The sequence below is a fragment of the Ammospiza caudacuta genome, chromosome 11, assembly GCF_027887145.1.
Source record: "Ammospiza caudacuta isolate bAmmCau1 chromosome 11, bAmmCau1.pri, whole genome shotgun sequence".
Lineage (NCBI taxonomy): Eukaryota > Metazoa > Chordata > Aves > Passeriformes > Passerellidae > Ammospiza > Ammospiza caudacuta.
In genome coordinates this window covers 18616996-18639117 of record NC_080603.1, presented here as the reverse complement: position 1 = coordinate 18639117, position 22122 = coordinate 18616996, and positions in this window count along the sequence as shown.

Sequence of the window (22122 nt, the reverse complement as noted above, 5' to 3'; positions counted from 1 at the left end):
TGTACTGACGCTTTGCGGCTTCCTATTAGCTGAGTTGCCTGTCTGTCTACGGCCAAGTGGTTTTGAAAACCCGGAGGCGGCTCGGGGCGGAGCTGTGGAGCGGAGTTGACGCCGGCCGGCTGGGGGCCCGGAGTGGGGGCTCCCGCGGGCGGTGGCCGCTGATCCTGGCTACTAGGGGCCGCGCTGACCCGGGATTCTTCTCTCTACGGCTTCAGGAGAGCTGTGGAGAAGCCATGGTAGTCCCCACACCGCCTGGCACCAGGCGTCGCGGCACGAGGCGTCATGGCGCCGGGGTCCGTTGCCCCATCCCCACACGCGCCCGGCGGCTGGACACAGACACGGGGCCCCGTTTCCAGGACAAAATGTCCCTCCCACTCAGCGCGGTAGCACCGCAAACAGGCTGGTGTGTGCCTGGGCGCACCATGCAGCGCTTTTCTCCTCAGCCTCTGCATCCTGCCCCTCGTGGGAGCAGCACTGAGGAGATGGTGGCGTGGGGACGGGGATCAGGGCCGCGGGGCGGGAGCGGGAAGCACCGGCACGGCCGAGCCCTCACGGCGGCCGCTGACCCTCGGAGTGACCTCGTACCGGGGCCAGCCACTCCCTGCCCTGGCCGTCCCCCGGCCCCAGGGGCTGTGACCCCACCAGCAACTCTCACGTTGGATCACGGGCGCTGTCGACACAGCAGTGCCCCGCTCACGAAGGTCGGGCACTGCTGGCGTTTTGTCAGCAGGGACCTTTTGGGACGATGGATTTCTCGCGTTGGGACCTTTTGGGGATGATGGATTCCCCACGTCGGATGTCCCGCTCTGACCTGGCGGCAGGACTGGGCGTGAGCAGGGCGAGAGCTTCTCCATGCACTCAGGGGAAGGAGAGGGCTGTGGAAACCGGGATTTCTGGTTGCTTCTGGCTACGCCTCCCGCTTGGAGTGTTCGAGACAAGGGCAGCTGCTATTCCCGGAGACAGGACTCAGTGGGTTTGGGGCAGGTTGCTCGCAGTGCTGGAGGCTGGAGCGCCCTCTGCCACAGCCCAGCCGGGAGCTGCCGGCGAGTCTCGAAATGTGTCCGAAAGAGGAAAGAGAAAAAAAACCACCCAAGCTCAGATCCCTCAAAAAATCACTTCTGCTATAGCTTGTCTTTCATGCGTGCCTTCTGCTCAAACTAGGGATGTTCCTTCGGGCTTGGGGTTCCCACGTTTCAGGAAGAGTTAAAAAAAGAAAATGAGATGTGGGATATTTCAGGAAGAAAATTCGGAATTTAGGAATCCTCAAGGGATGGTCACACCAGGATCTCACAGAGGACAGGGGGCGGGGGGGTGGTGGTGGGAGGGCTGGAGATAAAAAAAAACACCCAAGCCTGCAGTGGTAACAAAACTGCCTTAAACCACTCCGCGTCGGAAATCCATGTATAGCCCTTGGTGCCGTCCCTCTGTGCAGCGGGATAACCGGCTGGCGAGTGCCTGTGAGCGTAAGGCAGGGACAAGCAGGCTCAGCTCGGCGCTTTATGCCTCAGTAGTCCAAAAAGAAGCAACAGGAACTGTAGCCTGTAAAAGGCAGCTGCTGCTTTACCTCCTCTCCACCCCTCCGGACTGCCGGAGGAGCGGCTCCTCAGGGAGAAGAGACAGGAGGAGGAGGGTGGAAAGGGACTTTGCAAAAGTGCCCGAGCATCGGGGACAGAAGTTTCCAGGGCTGAGCTCTCTGCCTGGGACCTCGCTCCGTCTGCGGCAGGCGATTGCTCTGGCAAATGAGCCGAGGTGCCGGAGGAGGAGGTAGGACTTTTCCCTCCTCACCGGCCGTTTCCCTAGCTCAGCAAGTAGCAGCCTCTCTAATCCCCGGCGAAGATCATGCTGCTCGGGCGATTATTTCATCGCGGCAAGCTGCTCCTCGGAGGAAATTCTCATTACGCTCTTCGGAGAGGCAAGGGAGGGGCGACTGTCACTCAGCTGCTCTGGAAAAAACAGGGATGAGCCTGCAGCATCCCCGGGCTCCGGCGCACGAGACGTGGTAGTGTTTCTAGGTCAGGCTGGTGATGCGGGACGTGAAGCCGGCAGAGATGACATCCTGGCTGTGTCACCTTCTGTTCGTCGGGCAGGGGTTGCACACGGGGGCCAGGTTTTCTCTGGAACAGCAGTACTGGGGGGTGGGGAGGAGTGGGGGTGTGAAGGGCGATGGGGAGGTGGGAAGGAGCTTCATGTGCACTCACAGGTGGGAGGGGAGATGTGTAGAGAACTGGAATCAGCTCATGGTTCCAAAAAGTGTCTTTGAGAGACCGTGGGGTCAAGGCTGAGACCTGGCTGCTGGAGCCAGAGACTGTTTGAGAGCACCGGCTGCCCCAGCCCAGGGAAGGGCTGATGAGGCCGCCCTGCTCCCCGTGTCCCGGGCTGCTGCTCCTCTGTCCATCCCCAGGAACCACGTAAACAGGCAGGAGCAGGGCCCTGTGGCACACTTTAATTAAGGGATGGAGACTGACTTTGCCTTTCCCCAGAGGATTGCAAAAGGCCCAGGCGGGCCCCACACTGCAGCTCACGGCCATCCCTGCTCCAACACGCGCTCTGCCCCCCATGTTACAACATAGGGCTCTGACTCACCCCTGTTCCCAGCCCGCTGCTTCCAGGCCTGTAGACATCGCAGGGATCCCTCAGATGGATGTAGGGAGTCTGTCTCCTCTGCACTCCACTGGATGGAGCTGGATGTGGAAGGCAGGACATGGCACAGTCCTTGGGCCTCTGCATAGAGCCCCAGAGTGAGGACAGTATTCTGGAGGAGCCATCCCCTGTTACTGGAGGGTGTGGGAAAGGGAGTGTGACCTCTCCAGATCTTCTGACACCAGCAGGCAATGACACCATGGTCCCTTGATGCTCACTGGCTTCTCTGTGGCTCTGGGAAGCCACTGCCCTATCTGGCTGAGATGTGGGGCCAAGGCAGTCCCTTTTCTGCTGCACATGGGTGCTGTCAGGAGCCAGGGCCAGGTGGAGTGGGGCAATATACCTCAGCACTGCTGCTAATCCTGCACCTGGCTATAGGAAGAGTGGGGACATGGTGGGGGGACCAGGGAAGCCTCCAGGTTGGGATGCTGGCTGTTCCAGGGAGCCCACAACATCAGGAATGGATCCAGCATCTCCTCCTGGCTGCCAAGGGCCAGCACTGCTGATGTCGTGACCCAGGCACCAGTACTCACATCCCTGTCTTTCCTTGGCTGTGTTTGGAACAACCTCAACTCATCCCTGACAGACAGCCAGAGCCCCATGGCAAGGTTTAAAGGCAGGAAAGCTAATTATTGCCTTTCTCTCAAGGGACGGGTGAGCAGGCCATTGGGGCAACATGCTCCTTGGGCCAGGGGAACAGACCTATGTTCTAGGGTGTGGGCTCTGTGAAGCTGGAAATCAGTTGCTTCTCTCTCATTAATGTTTTCTGGTTTTCCCCTGGTTTGAAGGCTGGTTGTGGCTACGAGCTGTGGATCAGACCCAGAGAAGGGCCTATGGCATGGAGTTTACACACCCACATCCTGCCCCAGGCCTGGGCCTTCGGCCAGAGACGAGGTTTCGCTCCTCAGGGCTCCCATCCCACTGCTCAAATAATGCATGGAAGAGATTTAAAAGGAGAGAGGAAGGTGGGAGGAAGGAGGCGAGTCAAGATTCTCTTCCCTCCCTCCCTCTTCTCAGCACTTTACAAACACGGGATCTTTGCAATGTCTGCTGGAGGAGGGACAACACCTCCTGCACGTGCCCAAGGCTGGGTATGTGTTTGGGCAGGGATTGCCCCATGGCGTTAACCAGCCCCAGGCACGTGACCCTGCTTGTGCCCTACTCTCTGTCCCCCTTCCTCATGCTGTCCTCAGCAGGACACCACCCAGCGCCACCCCACAGAAGTCCCCACCCAGTCAGGGCCACCTGTCTGCCCCAAGCTGGCCCTGAAGTGTCAATGGCTACCATCCTGCAGGGACAGCTGTGGAGAGCCAGCACTCCCTCGTCTCATCCCTCCTTGGTGCCTTAGCACACCTGGGAGAAGACGGACACCAAATGCGCACGCACACACTCAAAAACCAACCCCAAATCTGGATCAGTATCAGAGAGAATTAATTACTGGCTCATGCATATTCAGATTAGAAACTCAGCTGAACCTGGCGGCGCCTTGGGCGGCCCTGCAAAGGAGAATTCCTCTGGAGAGATATAAATCACCGCTCCCTTCTATTGCTTTCCCCATGGAGCGCTACCTCCTGGGGAAGAACTGAACCTTGATTTCCTTTTTTCCCCTCCTTCTTCTTCGTTTTCAATCTGCGCGGGGCCCCTGTAATTACAATGGGCTGCTTTAGGGCTTGAGTTATTTATTGGGTAACAGGGACACACCTACCCGGCTCCAGCCGCCCGCCTGCCCGCGTGTCACAGCTTGTCCTGCCTACCCAGCTGCGCCTGCCGTGCCGTGCCGTGCTGTGCCGTGCTATGCTGTGCTGTGCTGTGCCATGCCGTGCCGTGCTGCTTTAGCTTGACGCAGCAGCAGCAAATGGGGACCACCAGCCTTATGTAATCCACTAAAGGCACATTGGTGGTGTAGCCCCTGCGAGCAGGATGAGAGTCACACTCTTGCTTATTGCAAAACGCTGTCTTGCACGCACGTTTGGGATGCCACTGGAGCTCACATCACTTGTGAAATCCTTGGCCCTATTTTATAGGTGGGTAAAGTGAGGCATGGAGCAGGGAGGTGCTTTCCTCTGGGTCATCCCCAGGGATCAGAAAAAGAACCCATCCCTCTAACCAGTGGGTTGATGGGAAAGAAGGTCCAGCTCAAGACTGGCTGGTGGGACCTGTCCCCTGTGGCTCTGCTTTGCTTCCCAGTGGGAATCCTCTGCCCAGCCCCTGCTCTGCATCCCCCTGCCCAAGCCCTTTCCCCCCGTAAGCAGGCCTGTGCGCTCAGAGACGACGAGTACTCGGGGCTAGAGACCACATGGCTGGAGGGAATTAAATAATTGATGGACCAGAAGTCTTAAGCAGATACCGAATCACCAGGGGCAGCATTCGAGAGGCAAAGCAGAGCCCCGGACAAGACCCTTCTCTCTGATGTCATGCCAACATATCTCATTCCTGCCTGGGGCTCCTGGTGGGCTGAAGATGTGGGGTGCTGGGGATAGGAGTGATCCTCCACTCATCTCCCAGCTTGCCCTGGTGCTGCTGGAGCTCTGGAGGGACTGGCCACCTTCCAGCGCAGCAGGGAGGAGCCAGGGAAGGGAGGCTGCTGCTTTCAGGCTGAAACCCTCCTGCTTGGGGTGGTTCCCATTGAACAACACCTTTGGAAAGAGTGGGCTGAGCAGGGAAGAGGAAAGAAGTCTGCCAAATCAAGGTGGGTGCTTGGCTCTTCCCTGTACAAGAACGTGGGGCCAGATAGCAGCAAGCTCCACTCCAGTGAAAGGGAGAGCTCTCCTGTCACAGCTGAGCTGTGGCCTCCTTGCTGTGGGAGCATGGAAAATGGCTTAAAAAATTACAGGCAAAAAGCAACTGGATAAGTTCAGCAGAGAAATTGGAAGAAGTTAAATCCAGTGGTCCCATTTTCTGTTTTGGAGGTCCCTCACTGCCAAAGCCCCAGTGTCTGGGAGAGGGTCACTGCCCAACAGTCCCTCTCCTGCTTCCTGCCCTCAGCCTCATGGCAGAGGTGCTGGTGACCCACTGCTGGCCCAGCCACGATGGACATCAGTGGGTCACAAGGTGAAAGGACTCCACATGCAATAGCCATGGATCCCAGGCATCAGCCCTACAGGGTGCAGTGGCAAGAGGAACAGGTTTTCCCACCCAAAGCACTGATCAGGAGCTGCAATGGGATTTGCCAGCTGCAGCATGAAGCATCTCTCTGCATTAGACATATTTGTCGATATTTTATCCACCAATAAAAGCAGTGCATGACCAAATTGAATATTTAATTTAATATACGCTAACCAGGAGCTGGTTGGCATTGCACCCAATGGAAAATATTTGCCTGCCCTCTCATTTTTAGCAGATTTTTCATAAAAAGTTGTTGCTTTTTTTGCTTGCAATTTTTTTTTTCCCTTTAGGTAATAACAATATGATCTGAAAATAATAATTTTTATTTACCAGCTCAGGATTTTAATGAACAAGCTGTTTCAATAACCATTTGGACAACTATTGGAAAAAAAAAAAAGGGGAGAGAAGAATGCATTTGAAATCCTCAAAATAGCTCCCCCCTCCACCAACTTCAGTAATTTACAGAAGAGCAGTTCCTTAATTTTTTTTCCCCCAGCATACTAGATGAAACATTTGAGAGTGTTTGAAGCTGGCAAGAACTGCATTTCTAGCTACTGATGTCATGAAAATATAAATTGGCAGATTTTCCACGCTGGGTCAATGTGTAGTGATAAGCACAATGCCATACCTTTAGGAGCAGTGTTTGTTGGTAAACAGAGGGGAGCAGCCCATAATGTCCATAGTCAATAACACACAGCCAGTGTGCAGTGCCAGGGTGGCTGTCAGAGCCATAAATTGATGATCTTCCTGGTAGAGCCTGGGCCATCCTGGGCTGTCACTGTCGAGCCTGTTGTGAGGAAAATACACAATGTGGAGAATCACAATGAATAATTTAAGAGAATGTCCTTGTTCGACGTTCTTCAACTGCCCATTGACTCATTTCTGCTGCTCCCGTTTCAAGCAACTGGAGGAATCCTTCCTATTTTCCATGCCAAATATAGCAGTTTTTCCAGAAATGCTCAAACACACAAGCCAGGAAGTTTCCCTTCTCTGGGTGAGTCACTGGAAGTTCAGGCTGCATTTTCATGATTGCTTCAAGCCGATCGAAATCTGTGCTGCTGCCAAAGGAGCCGTCCAGCCCTGCCGGTGTGCGGCCTCCCTCACTGCTTGTGCAACAAGAGGAAATCAGGGGATGGACTCTGCCTTTTTTCCTTTTTTTTATTTTATTTTCAGCCAGTTTATTTGGCCCACTTGTCTCATGGCTGTGCAGGCTTTAGGGGAGTTTGTCTGGTCTGGGAGATATAAGAATGCTTCTTACACCAGTGGCTAAAAGCAAAGGGGATATGGGGGAAAAGCCATGCCCATGGGGTCACAGTGTCACTCAGCTCAGCTGCAGAGCTTATGGGGTCTGTGTTCACGCTCCTAGCCCCAGGATGGGAACACAGGGAAGATCCCTGCCAAGAGATTTTCTTAGGTGGCATTTCTGGGATTCTAGACAAGGATTGGGGACATGGTGAGAAATCTGTATCTCAGGACTGTCCCCCACTTGTTAAGGATGCTCAGGAATCCTACTTCAGTGGAGACACCTGTGACAGGCAGGATTTTGGAGAGAAGAGATATTTTAGAAGGATCATTCTCTTCCTACTTCTTTCCTTTACATCTTCCTGCATCCCTTAGCATTTATTTTAGCAACCGTCCACATTGGTTTCCAAAGAAAAGGAGCCTTTCTCCCATTTTTGCTGCTCATTCCTTTCAAATTGCTGTGAACCCATGGGACCAATTTTAAACAAATTTGGTGGTGATGTGAGGTGGAGATTCTAGATCTTCTTGCAATGTCCTGGAAACAAGTGGCTCAGCAGATGGGGGACACTCACTAGAACCCACTCCAAGGGACCTGCCAGTGCAGATGCACTGTGTTCTATTAGTCAGCAGAGAATCCTCACCCAACACCATGTCTGAAGCATGGCTTTGAAACTGCAATGTCCCCAGTGCTGCCCAGGGGTGCACCTCAGCTTCACTGGGTCCCCTCCTGCTCACTCCTTAGTGGGTGTGGGACAAGCATTGATCTTGCAACACCGTGCCCTGGGCTTTTGGGTGTACAGTTCATTTATTGGGGCTCCCATGAGGGTAAACAAGCCTGGTTTGTGTTTCCAGTGCTCTTGGGAGCTGCAGCTTTTGTGGCTGGGGGATCCCCATGGCTCCGTGGCTGCTTTTAAGGAAGAGTAACTGAGGCCAGGAAGTGTCTTGCCAGGTGGTGTGGGTTTGCTACAAAGGAACTCGCATCTCTGGTGGGATATTTTTGGAGATCAGCAAAGCAGAACAGGTTGCAAATCTCTGCTCTAGAAACCAGCATTATTTTTTTCTTCCTCACAATGTTTGTGCTGTTGTTTTTTAGAGATGGTGCTCACCTCTTTGCAGAGAAGCCTTGCTAACAGGCAATTCCTCTTCCTGCTTTGGAAAGGCATCTCTGCTTGCCTCTGGTTTCTCCCTCCCTCCTCTGATGGAGCCTCATGACCAGAGTTTGCTCTCACTGGCCCTGATCCAGGCAGGCACTTACACAGGTCACTGCTGCAACTCGAAAGCCAGTGGATCACTCCAAGGCTGCCCTGGGGACTGACAGGTTTTCCTGCTCTATCTCCTGAAGAAGCTGGGGAAGGAAGGGAGTGTCCAAGCTAGGCCAGAGCTGGCTCTGGTGTGTGTCTCTGGGTGAGCTGTTGGAAGTGCTGGGGTAGTTACTGGCTACCCTATGTGGCACTGCTGTCCCCAGGCACTGGCACTGCAGGGTAGCAAAGCCACCAGCATGGGACATGGCAGCTCCTGGCCAGTCCAGGCTGGGAGGGTGCCCACAGACAGCAGCAGACAACTGGGCAGCACCAGGGTTGGATGTCACATCTCCATCATGGACTGCTGGCTGCTACTAAGGAAAATTCTTCCTTCTAATGGCTTTGCTTCCTATCTTCCTTATTTCTGCCAGGGAAGACTGGAGCCAGGACTCCTTGCTATGAAAGCCTCCAGGCAGGACCCTCCTCCAGGCAGGTGCCACCATCCCTGCTTGCCCTCCTCCTCCCCAGGGTCCCGAGGGGATATGATGAAGGACAGCCACCATTAAACTGTGACTCCCTTGGGTCCCTACAGCTTCTGCCCCACCTTGTGTGTACCTCCCCATGCAGAGCCTGGCAGGCTTTGGGACACTGATAGTCCCTCCCCATGTCCAGGTGACTCAGGGGATGGGGACAGAGTTTGAGGAGGACAGTGCTCACCTGCAGCAGCTCAGCCCAAGCACTTTGGCCGCCCTGGTGCAATGGGGATCCTGGCTTCTTCTGTCCCACAGTGGGGGCCTGGCTGAGGTGCATGAAGCACTCAGGCTGGACACCCAAAATCCACAGCTGAGAGCTGCCACAGGCTGGGCCGTGGGTGCTGCAGGATGCAGCAGACATGAGGCAGCCAAGCCCCTGTGGATCTGCTGTTTATCTCCACTCACACACCCTTGGTCAGGCTCTGGAAGTGTAAATCATCCTGGCTCTCCCCAGAGATGCCATGTCCACTCTGGCTGGGACAATGGGGTCCCCACCAGTGCTTTCTGCACCCCACACATCCTGCAGCAAGCATGCCCTAACTGAGGTCTGCTCCTTCAGCACAGCCAGGACTCTGCTCCCATTCCCCACTGAACTGCACAGGCTTTGCCCCAGGATGTGAATTTGGGTGCTGGAATTTATCCGCGGCTGTTTTGGCTGTGGTTGAACTCCACCTCCGGGCAATGACATGTTGTTTCCATAGTAGCTAATGGACTGGAGATGGAAGGGGGAAACACATAGCTGCGCTAAAAAGGGACTCGTGAGTAATGTGGTTTCTCCCAGCGCAGAGTAGGAACAACTTTCTAGCACTCGAGGAGCCCCTCCTTCGCCCCTCCTTCGCCCCTCCTTCGCCGGCGCCTGTGAAGTGTCAAGAGGAGAGAGGGGGTGTGTGTGTGTGTGTGTGTGTGTGTGTGTGTGTGTGTGTGTGTGTGTGTGTGTGTCTGTGTGTGTGTGTGTGTGTCTGTGTGTGTGTGTCTGTGTGTGTGTCTGTGTGTGTGTCTGTGTGTGTGTCTGTGTGTGTGTGTGTGTGTGTGTGTCTGTGTGTGTGTGTCTGTGTGTGTCTGTGTGTCTGTGTGTGTGTGTGGTGTGTCTGTGTGTGTGTGTGTGTCTGTGTGTGTGTGTCTGTGTGTGTCTGTGTCTGTGTGTGTGTGTGTGTGTGTGTGCAGAGCCGTGCATGGGCAGGAGGACAAGGGGGTTCTTGTGGGTGCCTCTGGGGCTTGGGGGCCACATGGCGGCTGTGCAGGGGCAGCCTGTGCGAGGAGAGGGGACACATGGCAAGCGTAAGAGCCTGTGGGGAGGGTGCAGCACAAATGCTGGGGACACATAAGGAAAGCACGTGTCTGTGAGGGTGTCCACACCCTGTTGTGTGCAGAGGGCAGTTCCTGGAGGAAGGCGGGAGCAGCCTGGGGCAGCCTGGCATGGTGGTGATCTGCTGGAGCTGAGGCTGTCACAGGCAGCAGTGTGGCTGTGGTGAGCCAGACCGTGGGTGTGTGAGGGCCCTGCTCACCCATGGGATAATAAAGAGTGACAAGGACAAAATCTGGAAGATGCAAAGTGGCAGTGGGAGAGATCAGGACTCTTTGTCTCTGCTGCACCCGTTTTACAGGCACTGGTGGGTCTTGGTGTAGAGCAGGGGGTCAGTCCTGGCTCTGCTGCCAACCCACTGACAGCCTTCCACCATCCCTGAGTCCAATACCTCTCCAGGAGCAGGGAGAACTGGATTTTCCTCTGTGCCACAGCCCTGGGCTTCCCCCTGGCCAGTCGGGCACAGAACCATGGGGCCTCCACCCTTTGACATTTCCATGGACCAGATCTACCCTTGGCAGGAACACCTCCACGTGCAAACAGAGGGCAGGTCCTGGGGACATCCTTGTGCCCATCTGTGGCTGGCAGCCCTGCCAGATCCCTGCACCCTGGCTGCTGTTCCAGCATTTTTCTTCCCCTTGCACGTTCCCCAGCTTGTTCGGTTGTGTAGCTCCCGCCGTGTCCGGCTCTTTGTGTTGTTTGCTGTTAAGTAAATCACTGGCAGCTCCCCAGAGTGCTGGGTAATGGCAGGATAATTCCCAGCAAGACCCTGGTAATTCACTTGAAGGAAAGCAGAGCAGAGGAAAACAGCACTATTAGCCATTATCCTGGCCTCTCAAAGGCCTCCTCGCCTGCAGAAACGCCGCATGGTGCAGCAGGCATGCCTGCCACAGCTCCCAGACACTGTGGGCCGTGGGAGGGCCAGCAGCAGCAGAGAATGCCAGGATTCAGCTTTCCTTTGCCATCCTGGATGAGCTGATGAAATGTAGTTGAGTGCCTCCACCTGCCATGGCTACAAGGAGGCTGATGTCAGTCCTGGGAGAAGCACCGCAAGGACAGGAGTCAGGTGATGCAGAAGTGCCCATCAGATGGTGCAGACCACAGGATGCTCCAGCTTTGGGTCTCCCACCAAGAGCACAGGATGCATGGCTGAAGTTGCAGGAGTGGCCCTTCAGCCAGGAGTCACCAGGCACCTGCCTTGCTGCTGGCCGGGGCCCGGTAGCCAGAATATGGGGGAAGACAGTCACAGTACTCTGGCTTCCATAGCCCCTGGCAGCTTCTCTGGAGCTGGCGGGGCTTTGCCACCTGCATCAGCAAAGAGCATGTCCCTTCCAGATGGCCTCAGCACCTTTCACACCTCCCTGTTGTTGGAAACCCCCGATCCTGGCTGGGGTTCAGTGGAAACCAAGAGCATGGCTTCTGCTGGGGCCTTGCCAGTGGTAGCTCAAGCACCAACCCTGCCCCACTCTGCACCCACAGGATCCGCATCCATGTGCACATGTTCACCAGGGCTCTCCAAAAAGCTCCAGCAGTGTTTCTGAGTTGCACAGGCAGGTGTGTGGCACAGTGGGGGCAGACCCTCCAAAGAGCCTGGAGGAGGCCTCGAGGTGACAGGCTCCCTGCAGAAGCCACTTGCTTCCTTCCAGCTCTGCAAAGGGGCACTGAGCTCCTCTGCAGACCTGCCCCTGAAGTGGCTGTCGGCATTTCTGTGAGAGGCCTCTGTTTGCAGAACTGCTGACTTCCCCCTGAGCCTCCCAGCAGCGGGAGGGAGCCTGGAGCCGCTGGCTGCCCCTGCCTGGCTCCCCCAGCAGCAGCGGGAGGGCGAAGTGAGCTCCTGCCCCACCCAAACCCACGCTCGGAGCCCTTGGCATGCGCACACAGCCAGGCACCCACACACCGAGGAATGCACACAAAGGTGCACCAGGCTGATCTGCGTGCATGCAGGTTTTCCCATTGGCTGGCTCGAGAGCAAAGTCCTGGCTTTGCCGGCAGCAATAAAGGCTTCCAGGCCAGGTTAGTCGTAAAAGTAGTAAACTTTAAGGGGAAAGGCTTTTCTGGCTGTTTCTGCAGTGCTGCTTGCCGCTGTTGCCTGACAAAGGCTTTCCCTCTGTTCACTTTATGCACATTTGGTGCTCATTAAGCGTGTGGGGCTGCAGCTCCAAGCGCATGGGGCAGCTCTGCTCCCAAGCACTACAGACTGACCCACCCCCACCTTGCACTCCTGCTCCCATCCAGGTTCCCCTGCCTGGCAGCCAAGTGGGATCTGAGAGACCTTCCCCAATGTGCTATGGCTTTGGTTTCATTCCCATGTGCTCACCAGGAGTGGCAAGTCCATGGAGTCATGTTTGATAGTCCAAATCTGCCCATGTTTCCCAGCAATGCCCCTTGCTCTGTGCATGTGTGGCAGGAAATGAATGACCACAGAAACAGAGACAGTTTCAGGGAGATTGGGAGCAGCCTGTCCCTCTTGGAGAAGTTGGTTGCAGCATTTGGACTGTCTCCCGAAGAGGTCCCAGAAGAGGCATAATGGTTGTCCTCAAATGTTGACTATACACACATCATGGAGCACCCAAAGACAAGGAGAGCTTGAACTCACTTCTGTAAAGATATCAGAAGTATATCCTATCAAGTCAAGAGCTTGCATCCATTTCAAAGATTCAACAATCATTTCCAGATCAGCATTGAGGGCAAAGCATTGACCCTTATCAGCCTCTGTGACCTCCAACCCAGAGATGCTGTATGGAAAGCATAGGACATACTGGAGATAAATATGGCAAAGCTGTGTGCTCTCTCCTGTCTCCTCAGGGCAAAACTCCCTATGCCCAGAGTGCTGTGCTTTGAGGGCAGCCAGAAATGATGGTGGGAAATGAAGGAGATGCCAGAGATGTGGCCATGTCCAGAAGGGCAAGATGAAATCTGCCAGCTGGAGCAAAGCTTTATGAGGTATGGATCAAGGTGAGAACAGAAGATGAGATTTTACTACTCCTCAGACACCCATCCATTACTGGGATGCCTGCTATCATCAAGCAGGAGGGAGAACCACCATCAGTGCACAGTTCATCCTCCCACCTTTTACCCATCTCATCGGGTTAGTGACGTTCCACCAAGTAACAAGGAAAATGAGGCTCTCTGTGTCCAGAGGTACCTCTCAGTTGGTGAGATATCTCAAGACAACCTTTTGGGTTGCATCTGAGAGGACAATGCTGGCATAGCTGCCGTAAGGCACAGAACAGCACATTCTAATGGAATTTCCCTTCAGGACCATGACCAGCCTCGGGCTGAGGTTGAGGATTTGATTGGGAGCAAGTTCTCCAAGTTGTGACCTCCAAGGAAGGCTCTGTTTGGTCTTTTGGGTTGGTGACAGTTCCAGACACGTGTCAAAGATTTATGTTATCAGAGAGCCTCCCAGGCCTTTGGTGACTCTGGGCTGGGGTTAGCCACACTTTGGCTCTCTGCCCTTCACTGCTTTACACACATATCAAGGGATCCCTTGAAGGCAGAGAGGAGGGCAGGCTGGATGAGCTGTCTCTCCAACCCTGATATCAGGGAGCCAATTTGCTCACCTCAGGGTCTTGGTGAAGCAGGTGGAGTGCATTGCTTTTGGGAGGATTAGACCAGAAAAAATGGCCACCCCTCCCATGTGGCTTCCTTTACACCGCAGGCCCTTGTATTTTGCCCACTTACTGCTGCAATGGATGCCAAAGCAAACACCTCTTCCAGGAGGGAACCAAGTTTTGATCTGAAGATAAACCCATAGAGTCTCATTAGCTGGTTGGTTCTGGTGATTAATCATGCATCTTGTGGAGGAAGCCTAATAATTTCTCATGTGAGTTTACCCTGGCTTTAGAATTTGGCCTTTGGTTTGTTGCCTATATGAAAGCATTTAGCATTGAAATGGAGATAATTAGGTTCCTGAGGGAATTTTAATTTAAAAAACTTTAACTCCTAGTTAAGGGTTTTGTCAGCATAAAGAAAAGGGTCAAAGGACCCCAGATGAAGAAGATGGTGCACAATTTTGTTAATGGAGCAATAAAATGATGAATCTCTTGATGTGTAAAGGTGCTAGATTAAAATGGGCGTAGAAGGAGCAATAAGAATATTTTAGCATTGCCTGTTCTCATAAGACGTTAACAAAGTCAGGCTGTATGAACATCACCTTCCTTAAGACACTTGTGAGATCAAGCACCGATAACGATACGCAAAGTGGCCCTAATGCTTCGGCTAACGAGGAACTGATAGGAGTGTGAAGTTAGCCAGCAGAGCGAGGTATCCGAGGTATGTGCTGTGGGATACCTGCTCGGAGTAGGCTGAGATGAATATGTACGTTTGGATTGCTGTAGGGGATCAAAGGGCGTGTCTGAGGGTTTTGTTTCCCAGGGTGAGGTCTCCAAAACCTGTGGTGGATCTTTTCTCTGCCAAGCCAGAGAGATTGGGAACATGATGAGAAAAGGCTGGAGGTTTAACTTTGATAGAACGCACCCCTCATGTCGGCAGCAGGCTGAGGAGTTTGTCTTGTCGGTTTCTCCTCTGTAAATGTTTGGTGTTGTCTACAACAACTGAAATTAGCTTTCCCGTGGCCTTAGGAAAGCACTCATACACCTCTTAATCTCTGTTTCATTTAGATAACCAGACTAGGCATGTGTGCTCTCGCTCTCTCCCATGCTCAGGCTCCCTTGCAGTGATTCTTTTCTGCTTCTTCTCCCATGTTTCATCTCCATTAAAAACAAAACAAAACAAAATTGAACTGAACTGAACTAAAAACCATAGACATGACTTGCATCAGCCATGTCATTACTCTCCATTCAAACACCCAAAACAAACCTGTGCTACTCCTTGCACTCCCATATCACAGCAGGAGCTCTGCTTGAGTTGTTTGCTCTGACCATCTCCATCCATCTTCATTTCCATCCTCCCACTTGGTAACTCAAGTCCACACTTTGCTGTTTCCTCCTTGCATTTGACTTGCTAAGATGTTTTGTTTGAACGGGTTGAGTTCACCAAAGTAACAAACCACTGAGCAGGACTGTGATGTCCTTATCTCACCACCCATCCTTCCGCCATGCGCCAGCCGTGAGAAGGTTCAGGAGCATCCTTCTATCTGTGGGGAAGATTCCCATGTATCAACAGAGGTCATCTCTTCCTGAGGCTCACCTGTAGCTAACTCTTGCAGGAAATACTTTATCCTATTGCATCTCAGAGTTCTCAGTCAAAATGTTCACGAGAACAATGTTGTGGTCACGCAGTGACCTTCACACACCAAACCCAAACATCGTTGCCACAAAACTTGGGCAATTCATTATTTATATTCTGTTAGCTCTGTGTTGGCTATTGCTCAGATTTTCTTCCACTCTTTTGCATGATGCCAGGTTAACAGGTCTGATTTATCCAGTGATCTCATTTGCCTTTTTTAGAAATTCTGGCAAAACATTAGCATTTCTCTGATCTTCTTGCAAATAAGGATTAGTAGGGCAGGACACCTCTGCCAGCTCTCCAAGGACTCCTCTGGGCTTGTGAGTTTACTCCTGTATGTGTTCTAATATCTCTTAAACTCTAAGAATTCCAGTGGTCTGTTTGATATCTCATCTGATACAAGTATATCCCCTCCTGGAATTACTTACTGAGCACATCAGCTTTTATGTATCACTGTCAGTTTTACCATCTCCATGATGTTAGGTGGAGACTGTATCAATGCTGTTGCTTCTTCTCCGTTTACCTGCTCTTCTCTTCTGTTGTCCTCACCCTGGCCCTGTATGGACTTTTTTGCTTGTTTTATTTTAGCATTTGTAATCAACATCTTGAATTTCCATTTTATTGACTGATTTTTAGTCAGTCCTTCTTCCCTTCCACTTGTCATCTGTAGCTCTTTGGTTTCCAATGTACCACTGAATCAGAATGGGCCTGTAGCCAGACCCATTTCCTCTCTGTTTGCACTGTGACATGCCACATATGAAAAACTCTTTCTGAAGAGCTCACAATATTTTCTCACATTTTTTCTAAATTATTCCTCCCAATCTGAATTCCTCTTCTCCTTTCATCTTTGGAAAAATTAACCCTATGGAGCATCACACTTAAATGAGCCAGAACAGCTTTTTTTTTTTTTTTTTTTTTTTTTTTTGCCCAGAACAAGCAGAATCAGGTCAACCAATCAGGACAACCCCTGCCTTCCAGCCCAGCAATTAATTCAACTGTATCTGTCATAACGAGGTCCAAAGTCACTTTATTTTGTGTCCTGTATGGTTCCTTTCATGTCAGATTATTATCTACAGTTTCATTCTTTGTTTTTTTTAACTAGTGGATGTTCCAGACCTTCAGGATGGTCTTCACCCTGGTGTAATTTCTCTGAACAATCCACTAGATTGTTCACCATTCTGCTGTGTGTTAACATGAACAAAGACTTACCAGACAACTTCAAATTTCCACCTGGCCTCACAACTACATCCCCAGCAGTATGTCCTATAACTCCAGGGCTATTTAAGCATCTCTGTTCAATTTTTAGCTCTCAGTCCCAGACTTTAATTCTCCTTCTATAAAGTATAATCTTTCTTCTCCAAGTGCCTGTGGCACCATTTGTCTGAGTGCCCAGAGGGTCCCAAATCCATGAGGTCCCCAGGTGTCTCAGTGCTGGATATGACGCCCTGGGCATCATGTGGCACAGGGAGCAGGAAATGTGTGTAGTGTTTAACACCCAGCTGGCAGGACTGTGGGGCAAGAAAAGGGACAAGAAAAAAGTGTAACTTCCAGGAGAAATCACTCAGCTGGCAAAGGATGTGTGGGAACCTCATAGCCCTGCAGCCAAGAGGCCAAGGTGATGGGCTGTCAGCCAGAGGGATAAAGGCTAGGGAGAGGAAAAGCCCAGAGCATCTCCTGGCAGCTCAGGGAGGCCAGGGGAGCACAGAGAGGAGAGAAGCAGCATCCTCCCCTCTTCCCTTGTGTGCAGGCAGTCAGGAAGCTGTTGTGATTTAGATCCCAGCCTGGCTAGGCTCAGTGTGCCATGGCTTGTCAGGAAGGCTGGCAGCCCAGGGCTGAGGGTTGTCTTCTGCAAACAGAGATGGCAGTTTGGGGCTCTAGAGTCCACATGTGGGACAGTCTGCTTGTCCTTCTACGGGATCCTTCTGCTTTGGGGTCTGACAGCCCTCCCTACCCCCTCCAGTGTGTCCCCAAGGACTTTTGCAAAGTTTCCTGTACAGAAAAATTTTCTGACAGCAGTAGTGTAAGGAAAACCACAACAAATATTTTCTGTGTCCCAGCCCTGGGAGGGGGACAGGAGGATGAAGAGGGTCACAGAGGTGAGAGGGCTCTTGTCTGGGGAGACACACAACCTGCATTCGAGTGTGCCACTCCCTCACTGTGACTGTGACACCAGTCCTTGTCCTCCCAAGCGCTGCCTTCTGCAAAGTGGCTTTTCCCATGGTGTCCTCTGTCACCTCAGTGCTGTCCCCAGGAGACCTTTTTCATTCCTGAGCAATGCTGGTAAGTCCTGGCCATCAGGCTGCCAGCCAAAGGCTTGCCAGGCTGCCTGGGCACTCAGGTGAGGGTGGTTTAGCATGATGCTTTTTCTCTCCCTGCACTATGCACTTCATTGCTGGGGAAGGTGAGAAACACAATGCAGAGCCAGCAAAGCCAGGCTGGAAACAACTGCATCCATAAAAGCTGGCAGCCAAGTGTACCAGCCCCCCCCAGGCAGCCCTGCACGGGCACCAGGCTGCACTGTGGCATTAGAGGAGAGATCAAGCTGCTGGTAATCAGCTCAGGGCTCAGGCCATCAGGATCAGGACAGAGTCTGAGGGCACAGTGCCAGCTCCTCATCCTCTTGTTTTGGTTCCTTCCCCAGTGTTTCCTCCCCGTAGCCAGCAGGGACTGGTGGCATCGGACACGGCAGGAGCAGCTCTGAGGGGCTGCTGGAGGGTACCATGCCATGATGCCAATCCATCTCTCTACAATCTGCAGCTAATTCTTAGTCTGGCCCTGAGCTTTGGGGATTTCCCAGCGCTGACACACTCTACAATTGCAGGAGCATCTGAATTACAGCACGGATCATTCCTCTGCACGAGCACAGCCTCTGTCCCTGCAGCAGAAGGAGGTGGTTTATAGCCTAGATCCTATGTCACAGGCCGCCCCTAAATCCACCTCCTTTGTGTATCCCAGCTTCCCAGAGAGCTTCAGCTGGAGGCAGTTATTTTTATGGTCTATTTCTTGGTCCTTTGCTCATGCAATGAAAATGAGCAACTTGGAAGCCAGATGGGACAGGTATTCCTGGGTAGGGGCAACTGCTTTCTTTTAGGAACAACAACAAAAACAAACAAACAAACAAAAAAAAAAAAAAAAAAAAAGAAACATCAAACCAAACAAAAAAAATTCCAAAAAATCATATTAGCTTCTAATTTTTCTTGCTCCAGACTGAGCAAGAAGGGAAGCAGTACAGGCCAGATATCTGTCTCCATCACTGCCCCATGGTTGCCAGCCTGGATGTCTCTCAGATGTGCAGGGAGCAGTGCAGGAGCAGGAACCACAGGATGGACCGTGGCCCTCTCATCTCTGACACCTCTCAGCACAGGGGTGTCTGAGCTTTTGTATCTAACAGACTTCCATGGATTTTTCTTCTTGCTGTGGGCAATCCTATAGGGAGTCCTTGAGTGACCTACACATTTTGCTTCTCCACCTTCAGTCTTCATTTGCTGCCCCAATGGCTTTTCTGTTGGAGGCAGCAGGAACTGTCACCCTTCCTCACCTTTTCCCTGACACTTGGGATAGTAGCTTAACCTTCTATCATCTCCCCTTGGTGTCTCTTCATCCACGTGGACATCACAGCTGTTCCCTCCACAGAACATCCTTGAAGTGCCACTCCGAGCCTCATCCAGCTCTGGAGGATCCTTAGGAAATATGAAGGCTGGAGTGGCAGGGGCAGGACCTGCCAAGGGCAGGGATGCAAGCTGCAAACTACTTTGTCCTTCATGGGGCAGGGATGCGGGGAAGCAAGGATGCAAGCTGCCAGCCACCTCACCCTTTACGGGGCAGGGATGCAGAGATGGACACAGGGAAGCAGGGATGCAGGAATGCACACCACCTCACCCTTTACGGGGCAGTGGCAGGTCTTCTGTCTCGGGAGACTGTGGGGTTTGCTGTGGGCTTTGGGAACCGGCCCCCTGTCCCTGTCCCCTGTCCCTGTCCCTGTCCCCCCGCCCCGTGCCGCCACTCTGAAGCGTGGAGCGGGGCGCCCTCTGCCGCGAGAGAGCGGCACTGCGGGCAGCGGGGCGGGGGCGATGCGGCCACCCCGTAGCCTCTCACCCCGCTCTCGGCAGCCCCGTCACGACAGCAGGGTAGGCAGCAAGGCAGAATCTCCCATTCCCTGCACTTGGAAAGTCTGGATCTCACTTCTCCTGCTCACCCCCAGCCTCCCATTCCCAGCCGAGGATGCTGTGACAAGCCCCCCAGTTAGTGTCCTCCTCCATGCAGGGCGCAGCACCCTGCTGAGGAGCGGGAGCTTTCCCTCCAGGGCAAGGAGGAGAAACGTGTTTGTGCTCCCCAGCTTTTCCTCAAAGGCTCTTTTCAAGCAGCGGCTCCCAAGTGAGAGGTGCTTTGCGGCGTGTCTGGGCTCGTGGGTTTGGCTGCCGAGGACTTTTCCAAGTGCTTTTTGTCTTTGTGGCTCCTTCCCCTGCACCCCGCTGCCTCCCGACTCTCCTGCAGTCCCAGTCTCTTTCTGGTCCTTTCTCAGAGGAAGTCGTGCCTCCTTCCAAGCATTCCCAAGCTGCTTTAGGCACCCTTTTTGGCAAAGTGGCTCCAGCAAAGCTGGCAGTGGTGAGCTGAAACATCACAGCATCCAGCTGGCTGTTCTCCTCTGCTGCCGGAGGGTCTTGCCTGTCCCTTGTGTGTCCCTGGTCTCTTTTTTGAACCTGAACGTGGCCGTGGATTTGTACTCAGGCCCCAAGCTCCAAACCTGGCCTTGAAGAAACATCCCCTGCGGCTGCCTCTGCTTCCCCAGGGGAGCGTCTGGCAGAGCCGGCACCAGCCAGGGGCTGATTTATGCCGCCGCCTGAAATAAAGCGTTGCCCGTCCTGCTCTTCACGCTGGGTGAGCCAAGCCCGTTTAAAAACCAGTTTCAGGACGAAACTTCTGTGATCCCTTGGTGTGAACCAGGCCTAGGCAGACAGGTACGGGGGAACGCTGCACCCCTGGGCAGGGCATGGGAGAGGTGTTCACAGCGTGGGCACCACAGGGATGGGGGCAGCTGTGGGGGCACATGCCCTGATTCTGCAAGGGACCATGGCCAGGGGCTCCCTGGGACTGGCTTAGAAGAAGGGGAGCAAAGGGGTTTTTAGTAAATCCTCACAATCTGGGCAGATGTGGGGTCACCACTCCAGCGGTGCAGCACCCCATGGCACCCTGTGGGAAGTGGCACAGGACAGTAGCTCCCCTGTTCATGCCACACACTGGGTGCTTGGAGCAGGGACCCATCTGCCCCAAATCACAGCCAGGACTTGCGTGTCTGTCCCCTTTGTGCTCACAGCCCCAGAGTGATGTCCACTGTCCCCGCAGCCATCTCCTGCCCTTTCCCCGCCCCCGCCCCAGCTCCAACATGCCCTTTGGGGAAGGAGGCGGTGGTCTTTGTGTCCGTTTAAGACGCGGCGATGCTTTGCCAACGCCAGCTGCTCCCCAGCCACACACGCTCCCCTACAATGCCCTTTTCATGCGCAGCGGCCGTCTGAGCAGTGAAATGCCCCTTCAGAGCCGCGCCGTGCCCGTGCCAGCTGTGACTCTCGCAATGCGGGCGCTCTCTCAGCATGGCACAGCGTCCTTGCCAGCTCCGGCGAGAGCGATGCCAGCGAGTGCCCCCGGCCCGCGGCAGCTCCCTCGGGGCAAACACGGCTCCGGCAGAAGCCGCTGGGCAGCGCAGCTGTCCCGGCCCTCCCGGCATCCCCAGGGATGCGGGTGCTGCTCTCTCTTCCCCGGCACTGAATACCCGATTCTACTCCAGGTCACCCGGCAGCGCTGCAGTCATAAATCCTGGCCACCTGCCCTCAAGGGCCAGCACAAATGCTGCCTCGTTAGGTTTAGCTAATAAAGCAATAACAACAGGAGAAACAAGCGAGCTAATCCCCGAGTGCTGGCGCTGGGCTTTGAGGTGCCATATTGCACCAGGGAGAAGCAGCGAGGCAGCCGGGCAGCGGGGAGCCCAGAGCCATATGGAACCGACCTCGGGTCTGCTGGGAACTACAGCAGGGATATTTCCAGGGAGAAAGGCGGTGTCCCGGGGCTGGCTGGTTTATTTGCAGAATGAAACCTCCAGAGAGGCAAGGCAGCACATCCCCAAGTGCAGGGAAGAGGAAGGAATGGGTTCAGGAAGAGAAGCAGCATCACAGGAGATGCCCGTGGGGTTGGAGGGGTGGGTGTGAGCCCCCTCTGCTTGCTGCTGTGGGCAGAAGGGTGTAAAACCAAGAGCAGGGCATCTCTAAGGGCACCTCTCAAAATGTAGAGTGTGCCTGTCCTTAATGCCTCACAACCCAATTTTTCCCCATTAGAATCCCTCTGTAGCCCAAATGCCAGAGCATATCCAGCCTGACACACCCCAGCCCAGCTCTCCTCCCAGCCACAGTCCCTCTGCAGTGTGGTGGCATCATGCCAAGTGCCACAGTGAGTGGATTGTCCCATGGAGCATGCAACTGCCTTGCTTCCCAAGGGGTTCCTGCAGTGGTGGGGAGCAGGTCCCACGGTAATCCTGCTGTCACACCACTGTGCCTTGCTGCCCTGACCATGGCTCCCCCAGACAGCTGGGCTGAAGTCCATGTGAATGTTGCACCCCACTGGAACAGGGTCAGTTCCCAGAGAAACCCCAGCTGGCCAGGGATGGGTTCTCCCGGTGCACTGGTTGCTTGGACATTTCAGGAGGAAGGTCCCTTCCTTAGTATCCTCTCCAAAGTCTTCCAGATGTGATCAGCCCTGGGACTGCACCCATCCCGGCTGGGACTTCTACACTGAATGTCACCCAACGTGAAGCCATGTCCTGATCATATGCCCCTGCCATCCTCTCTGTCACCATTACGTCACCCTGGGCAATCATGAT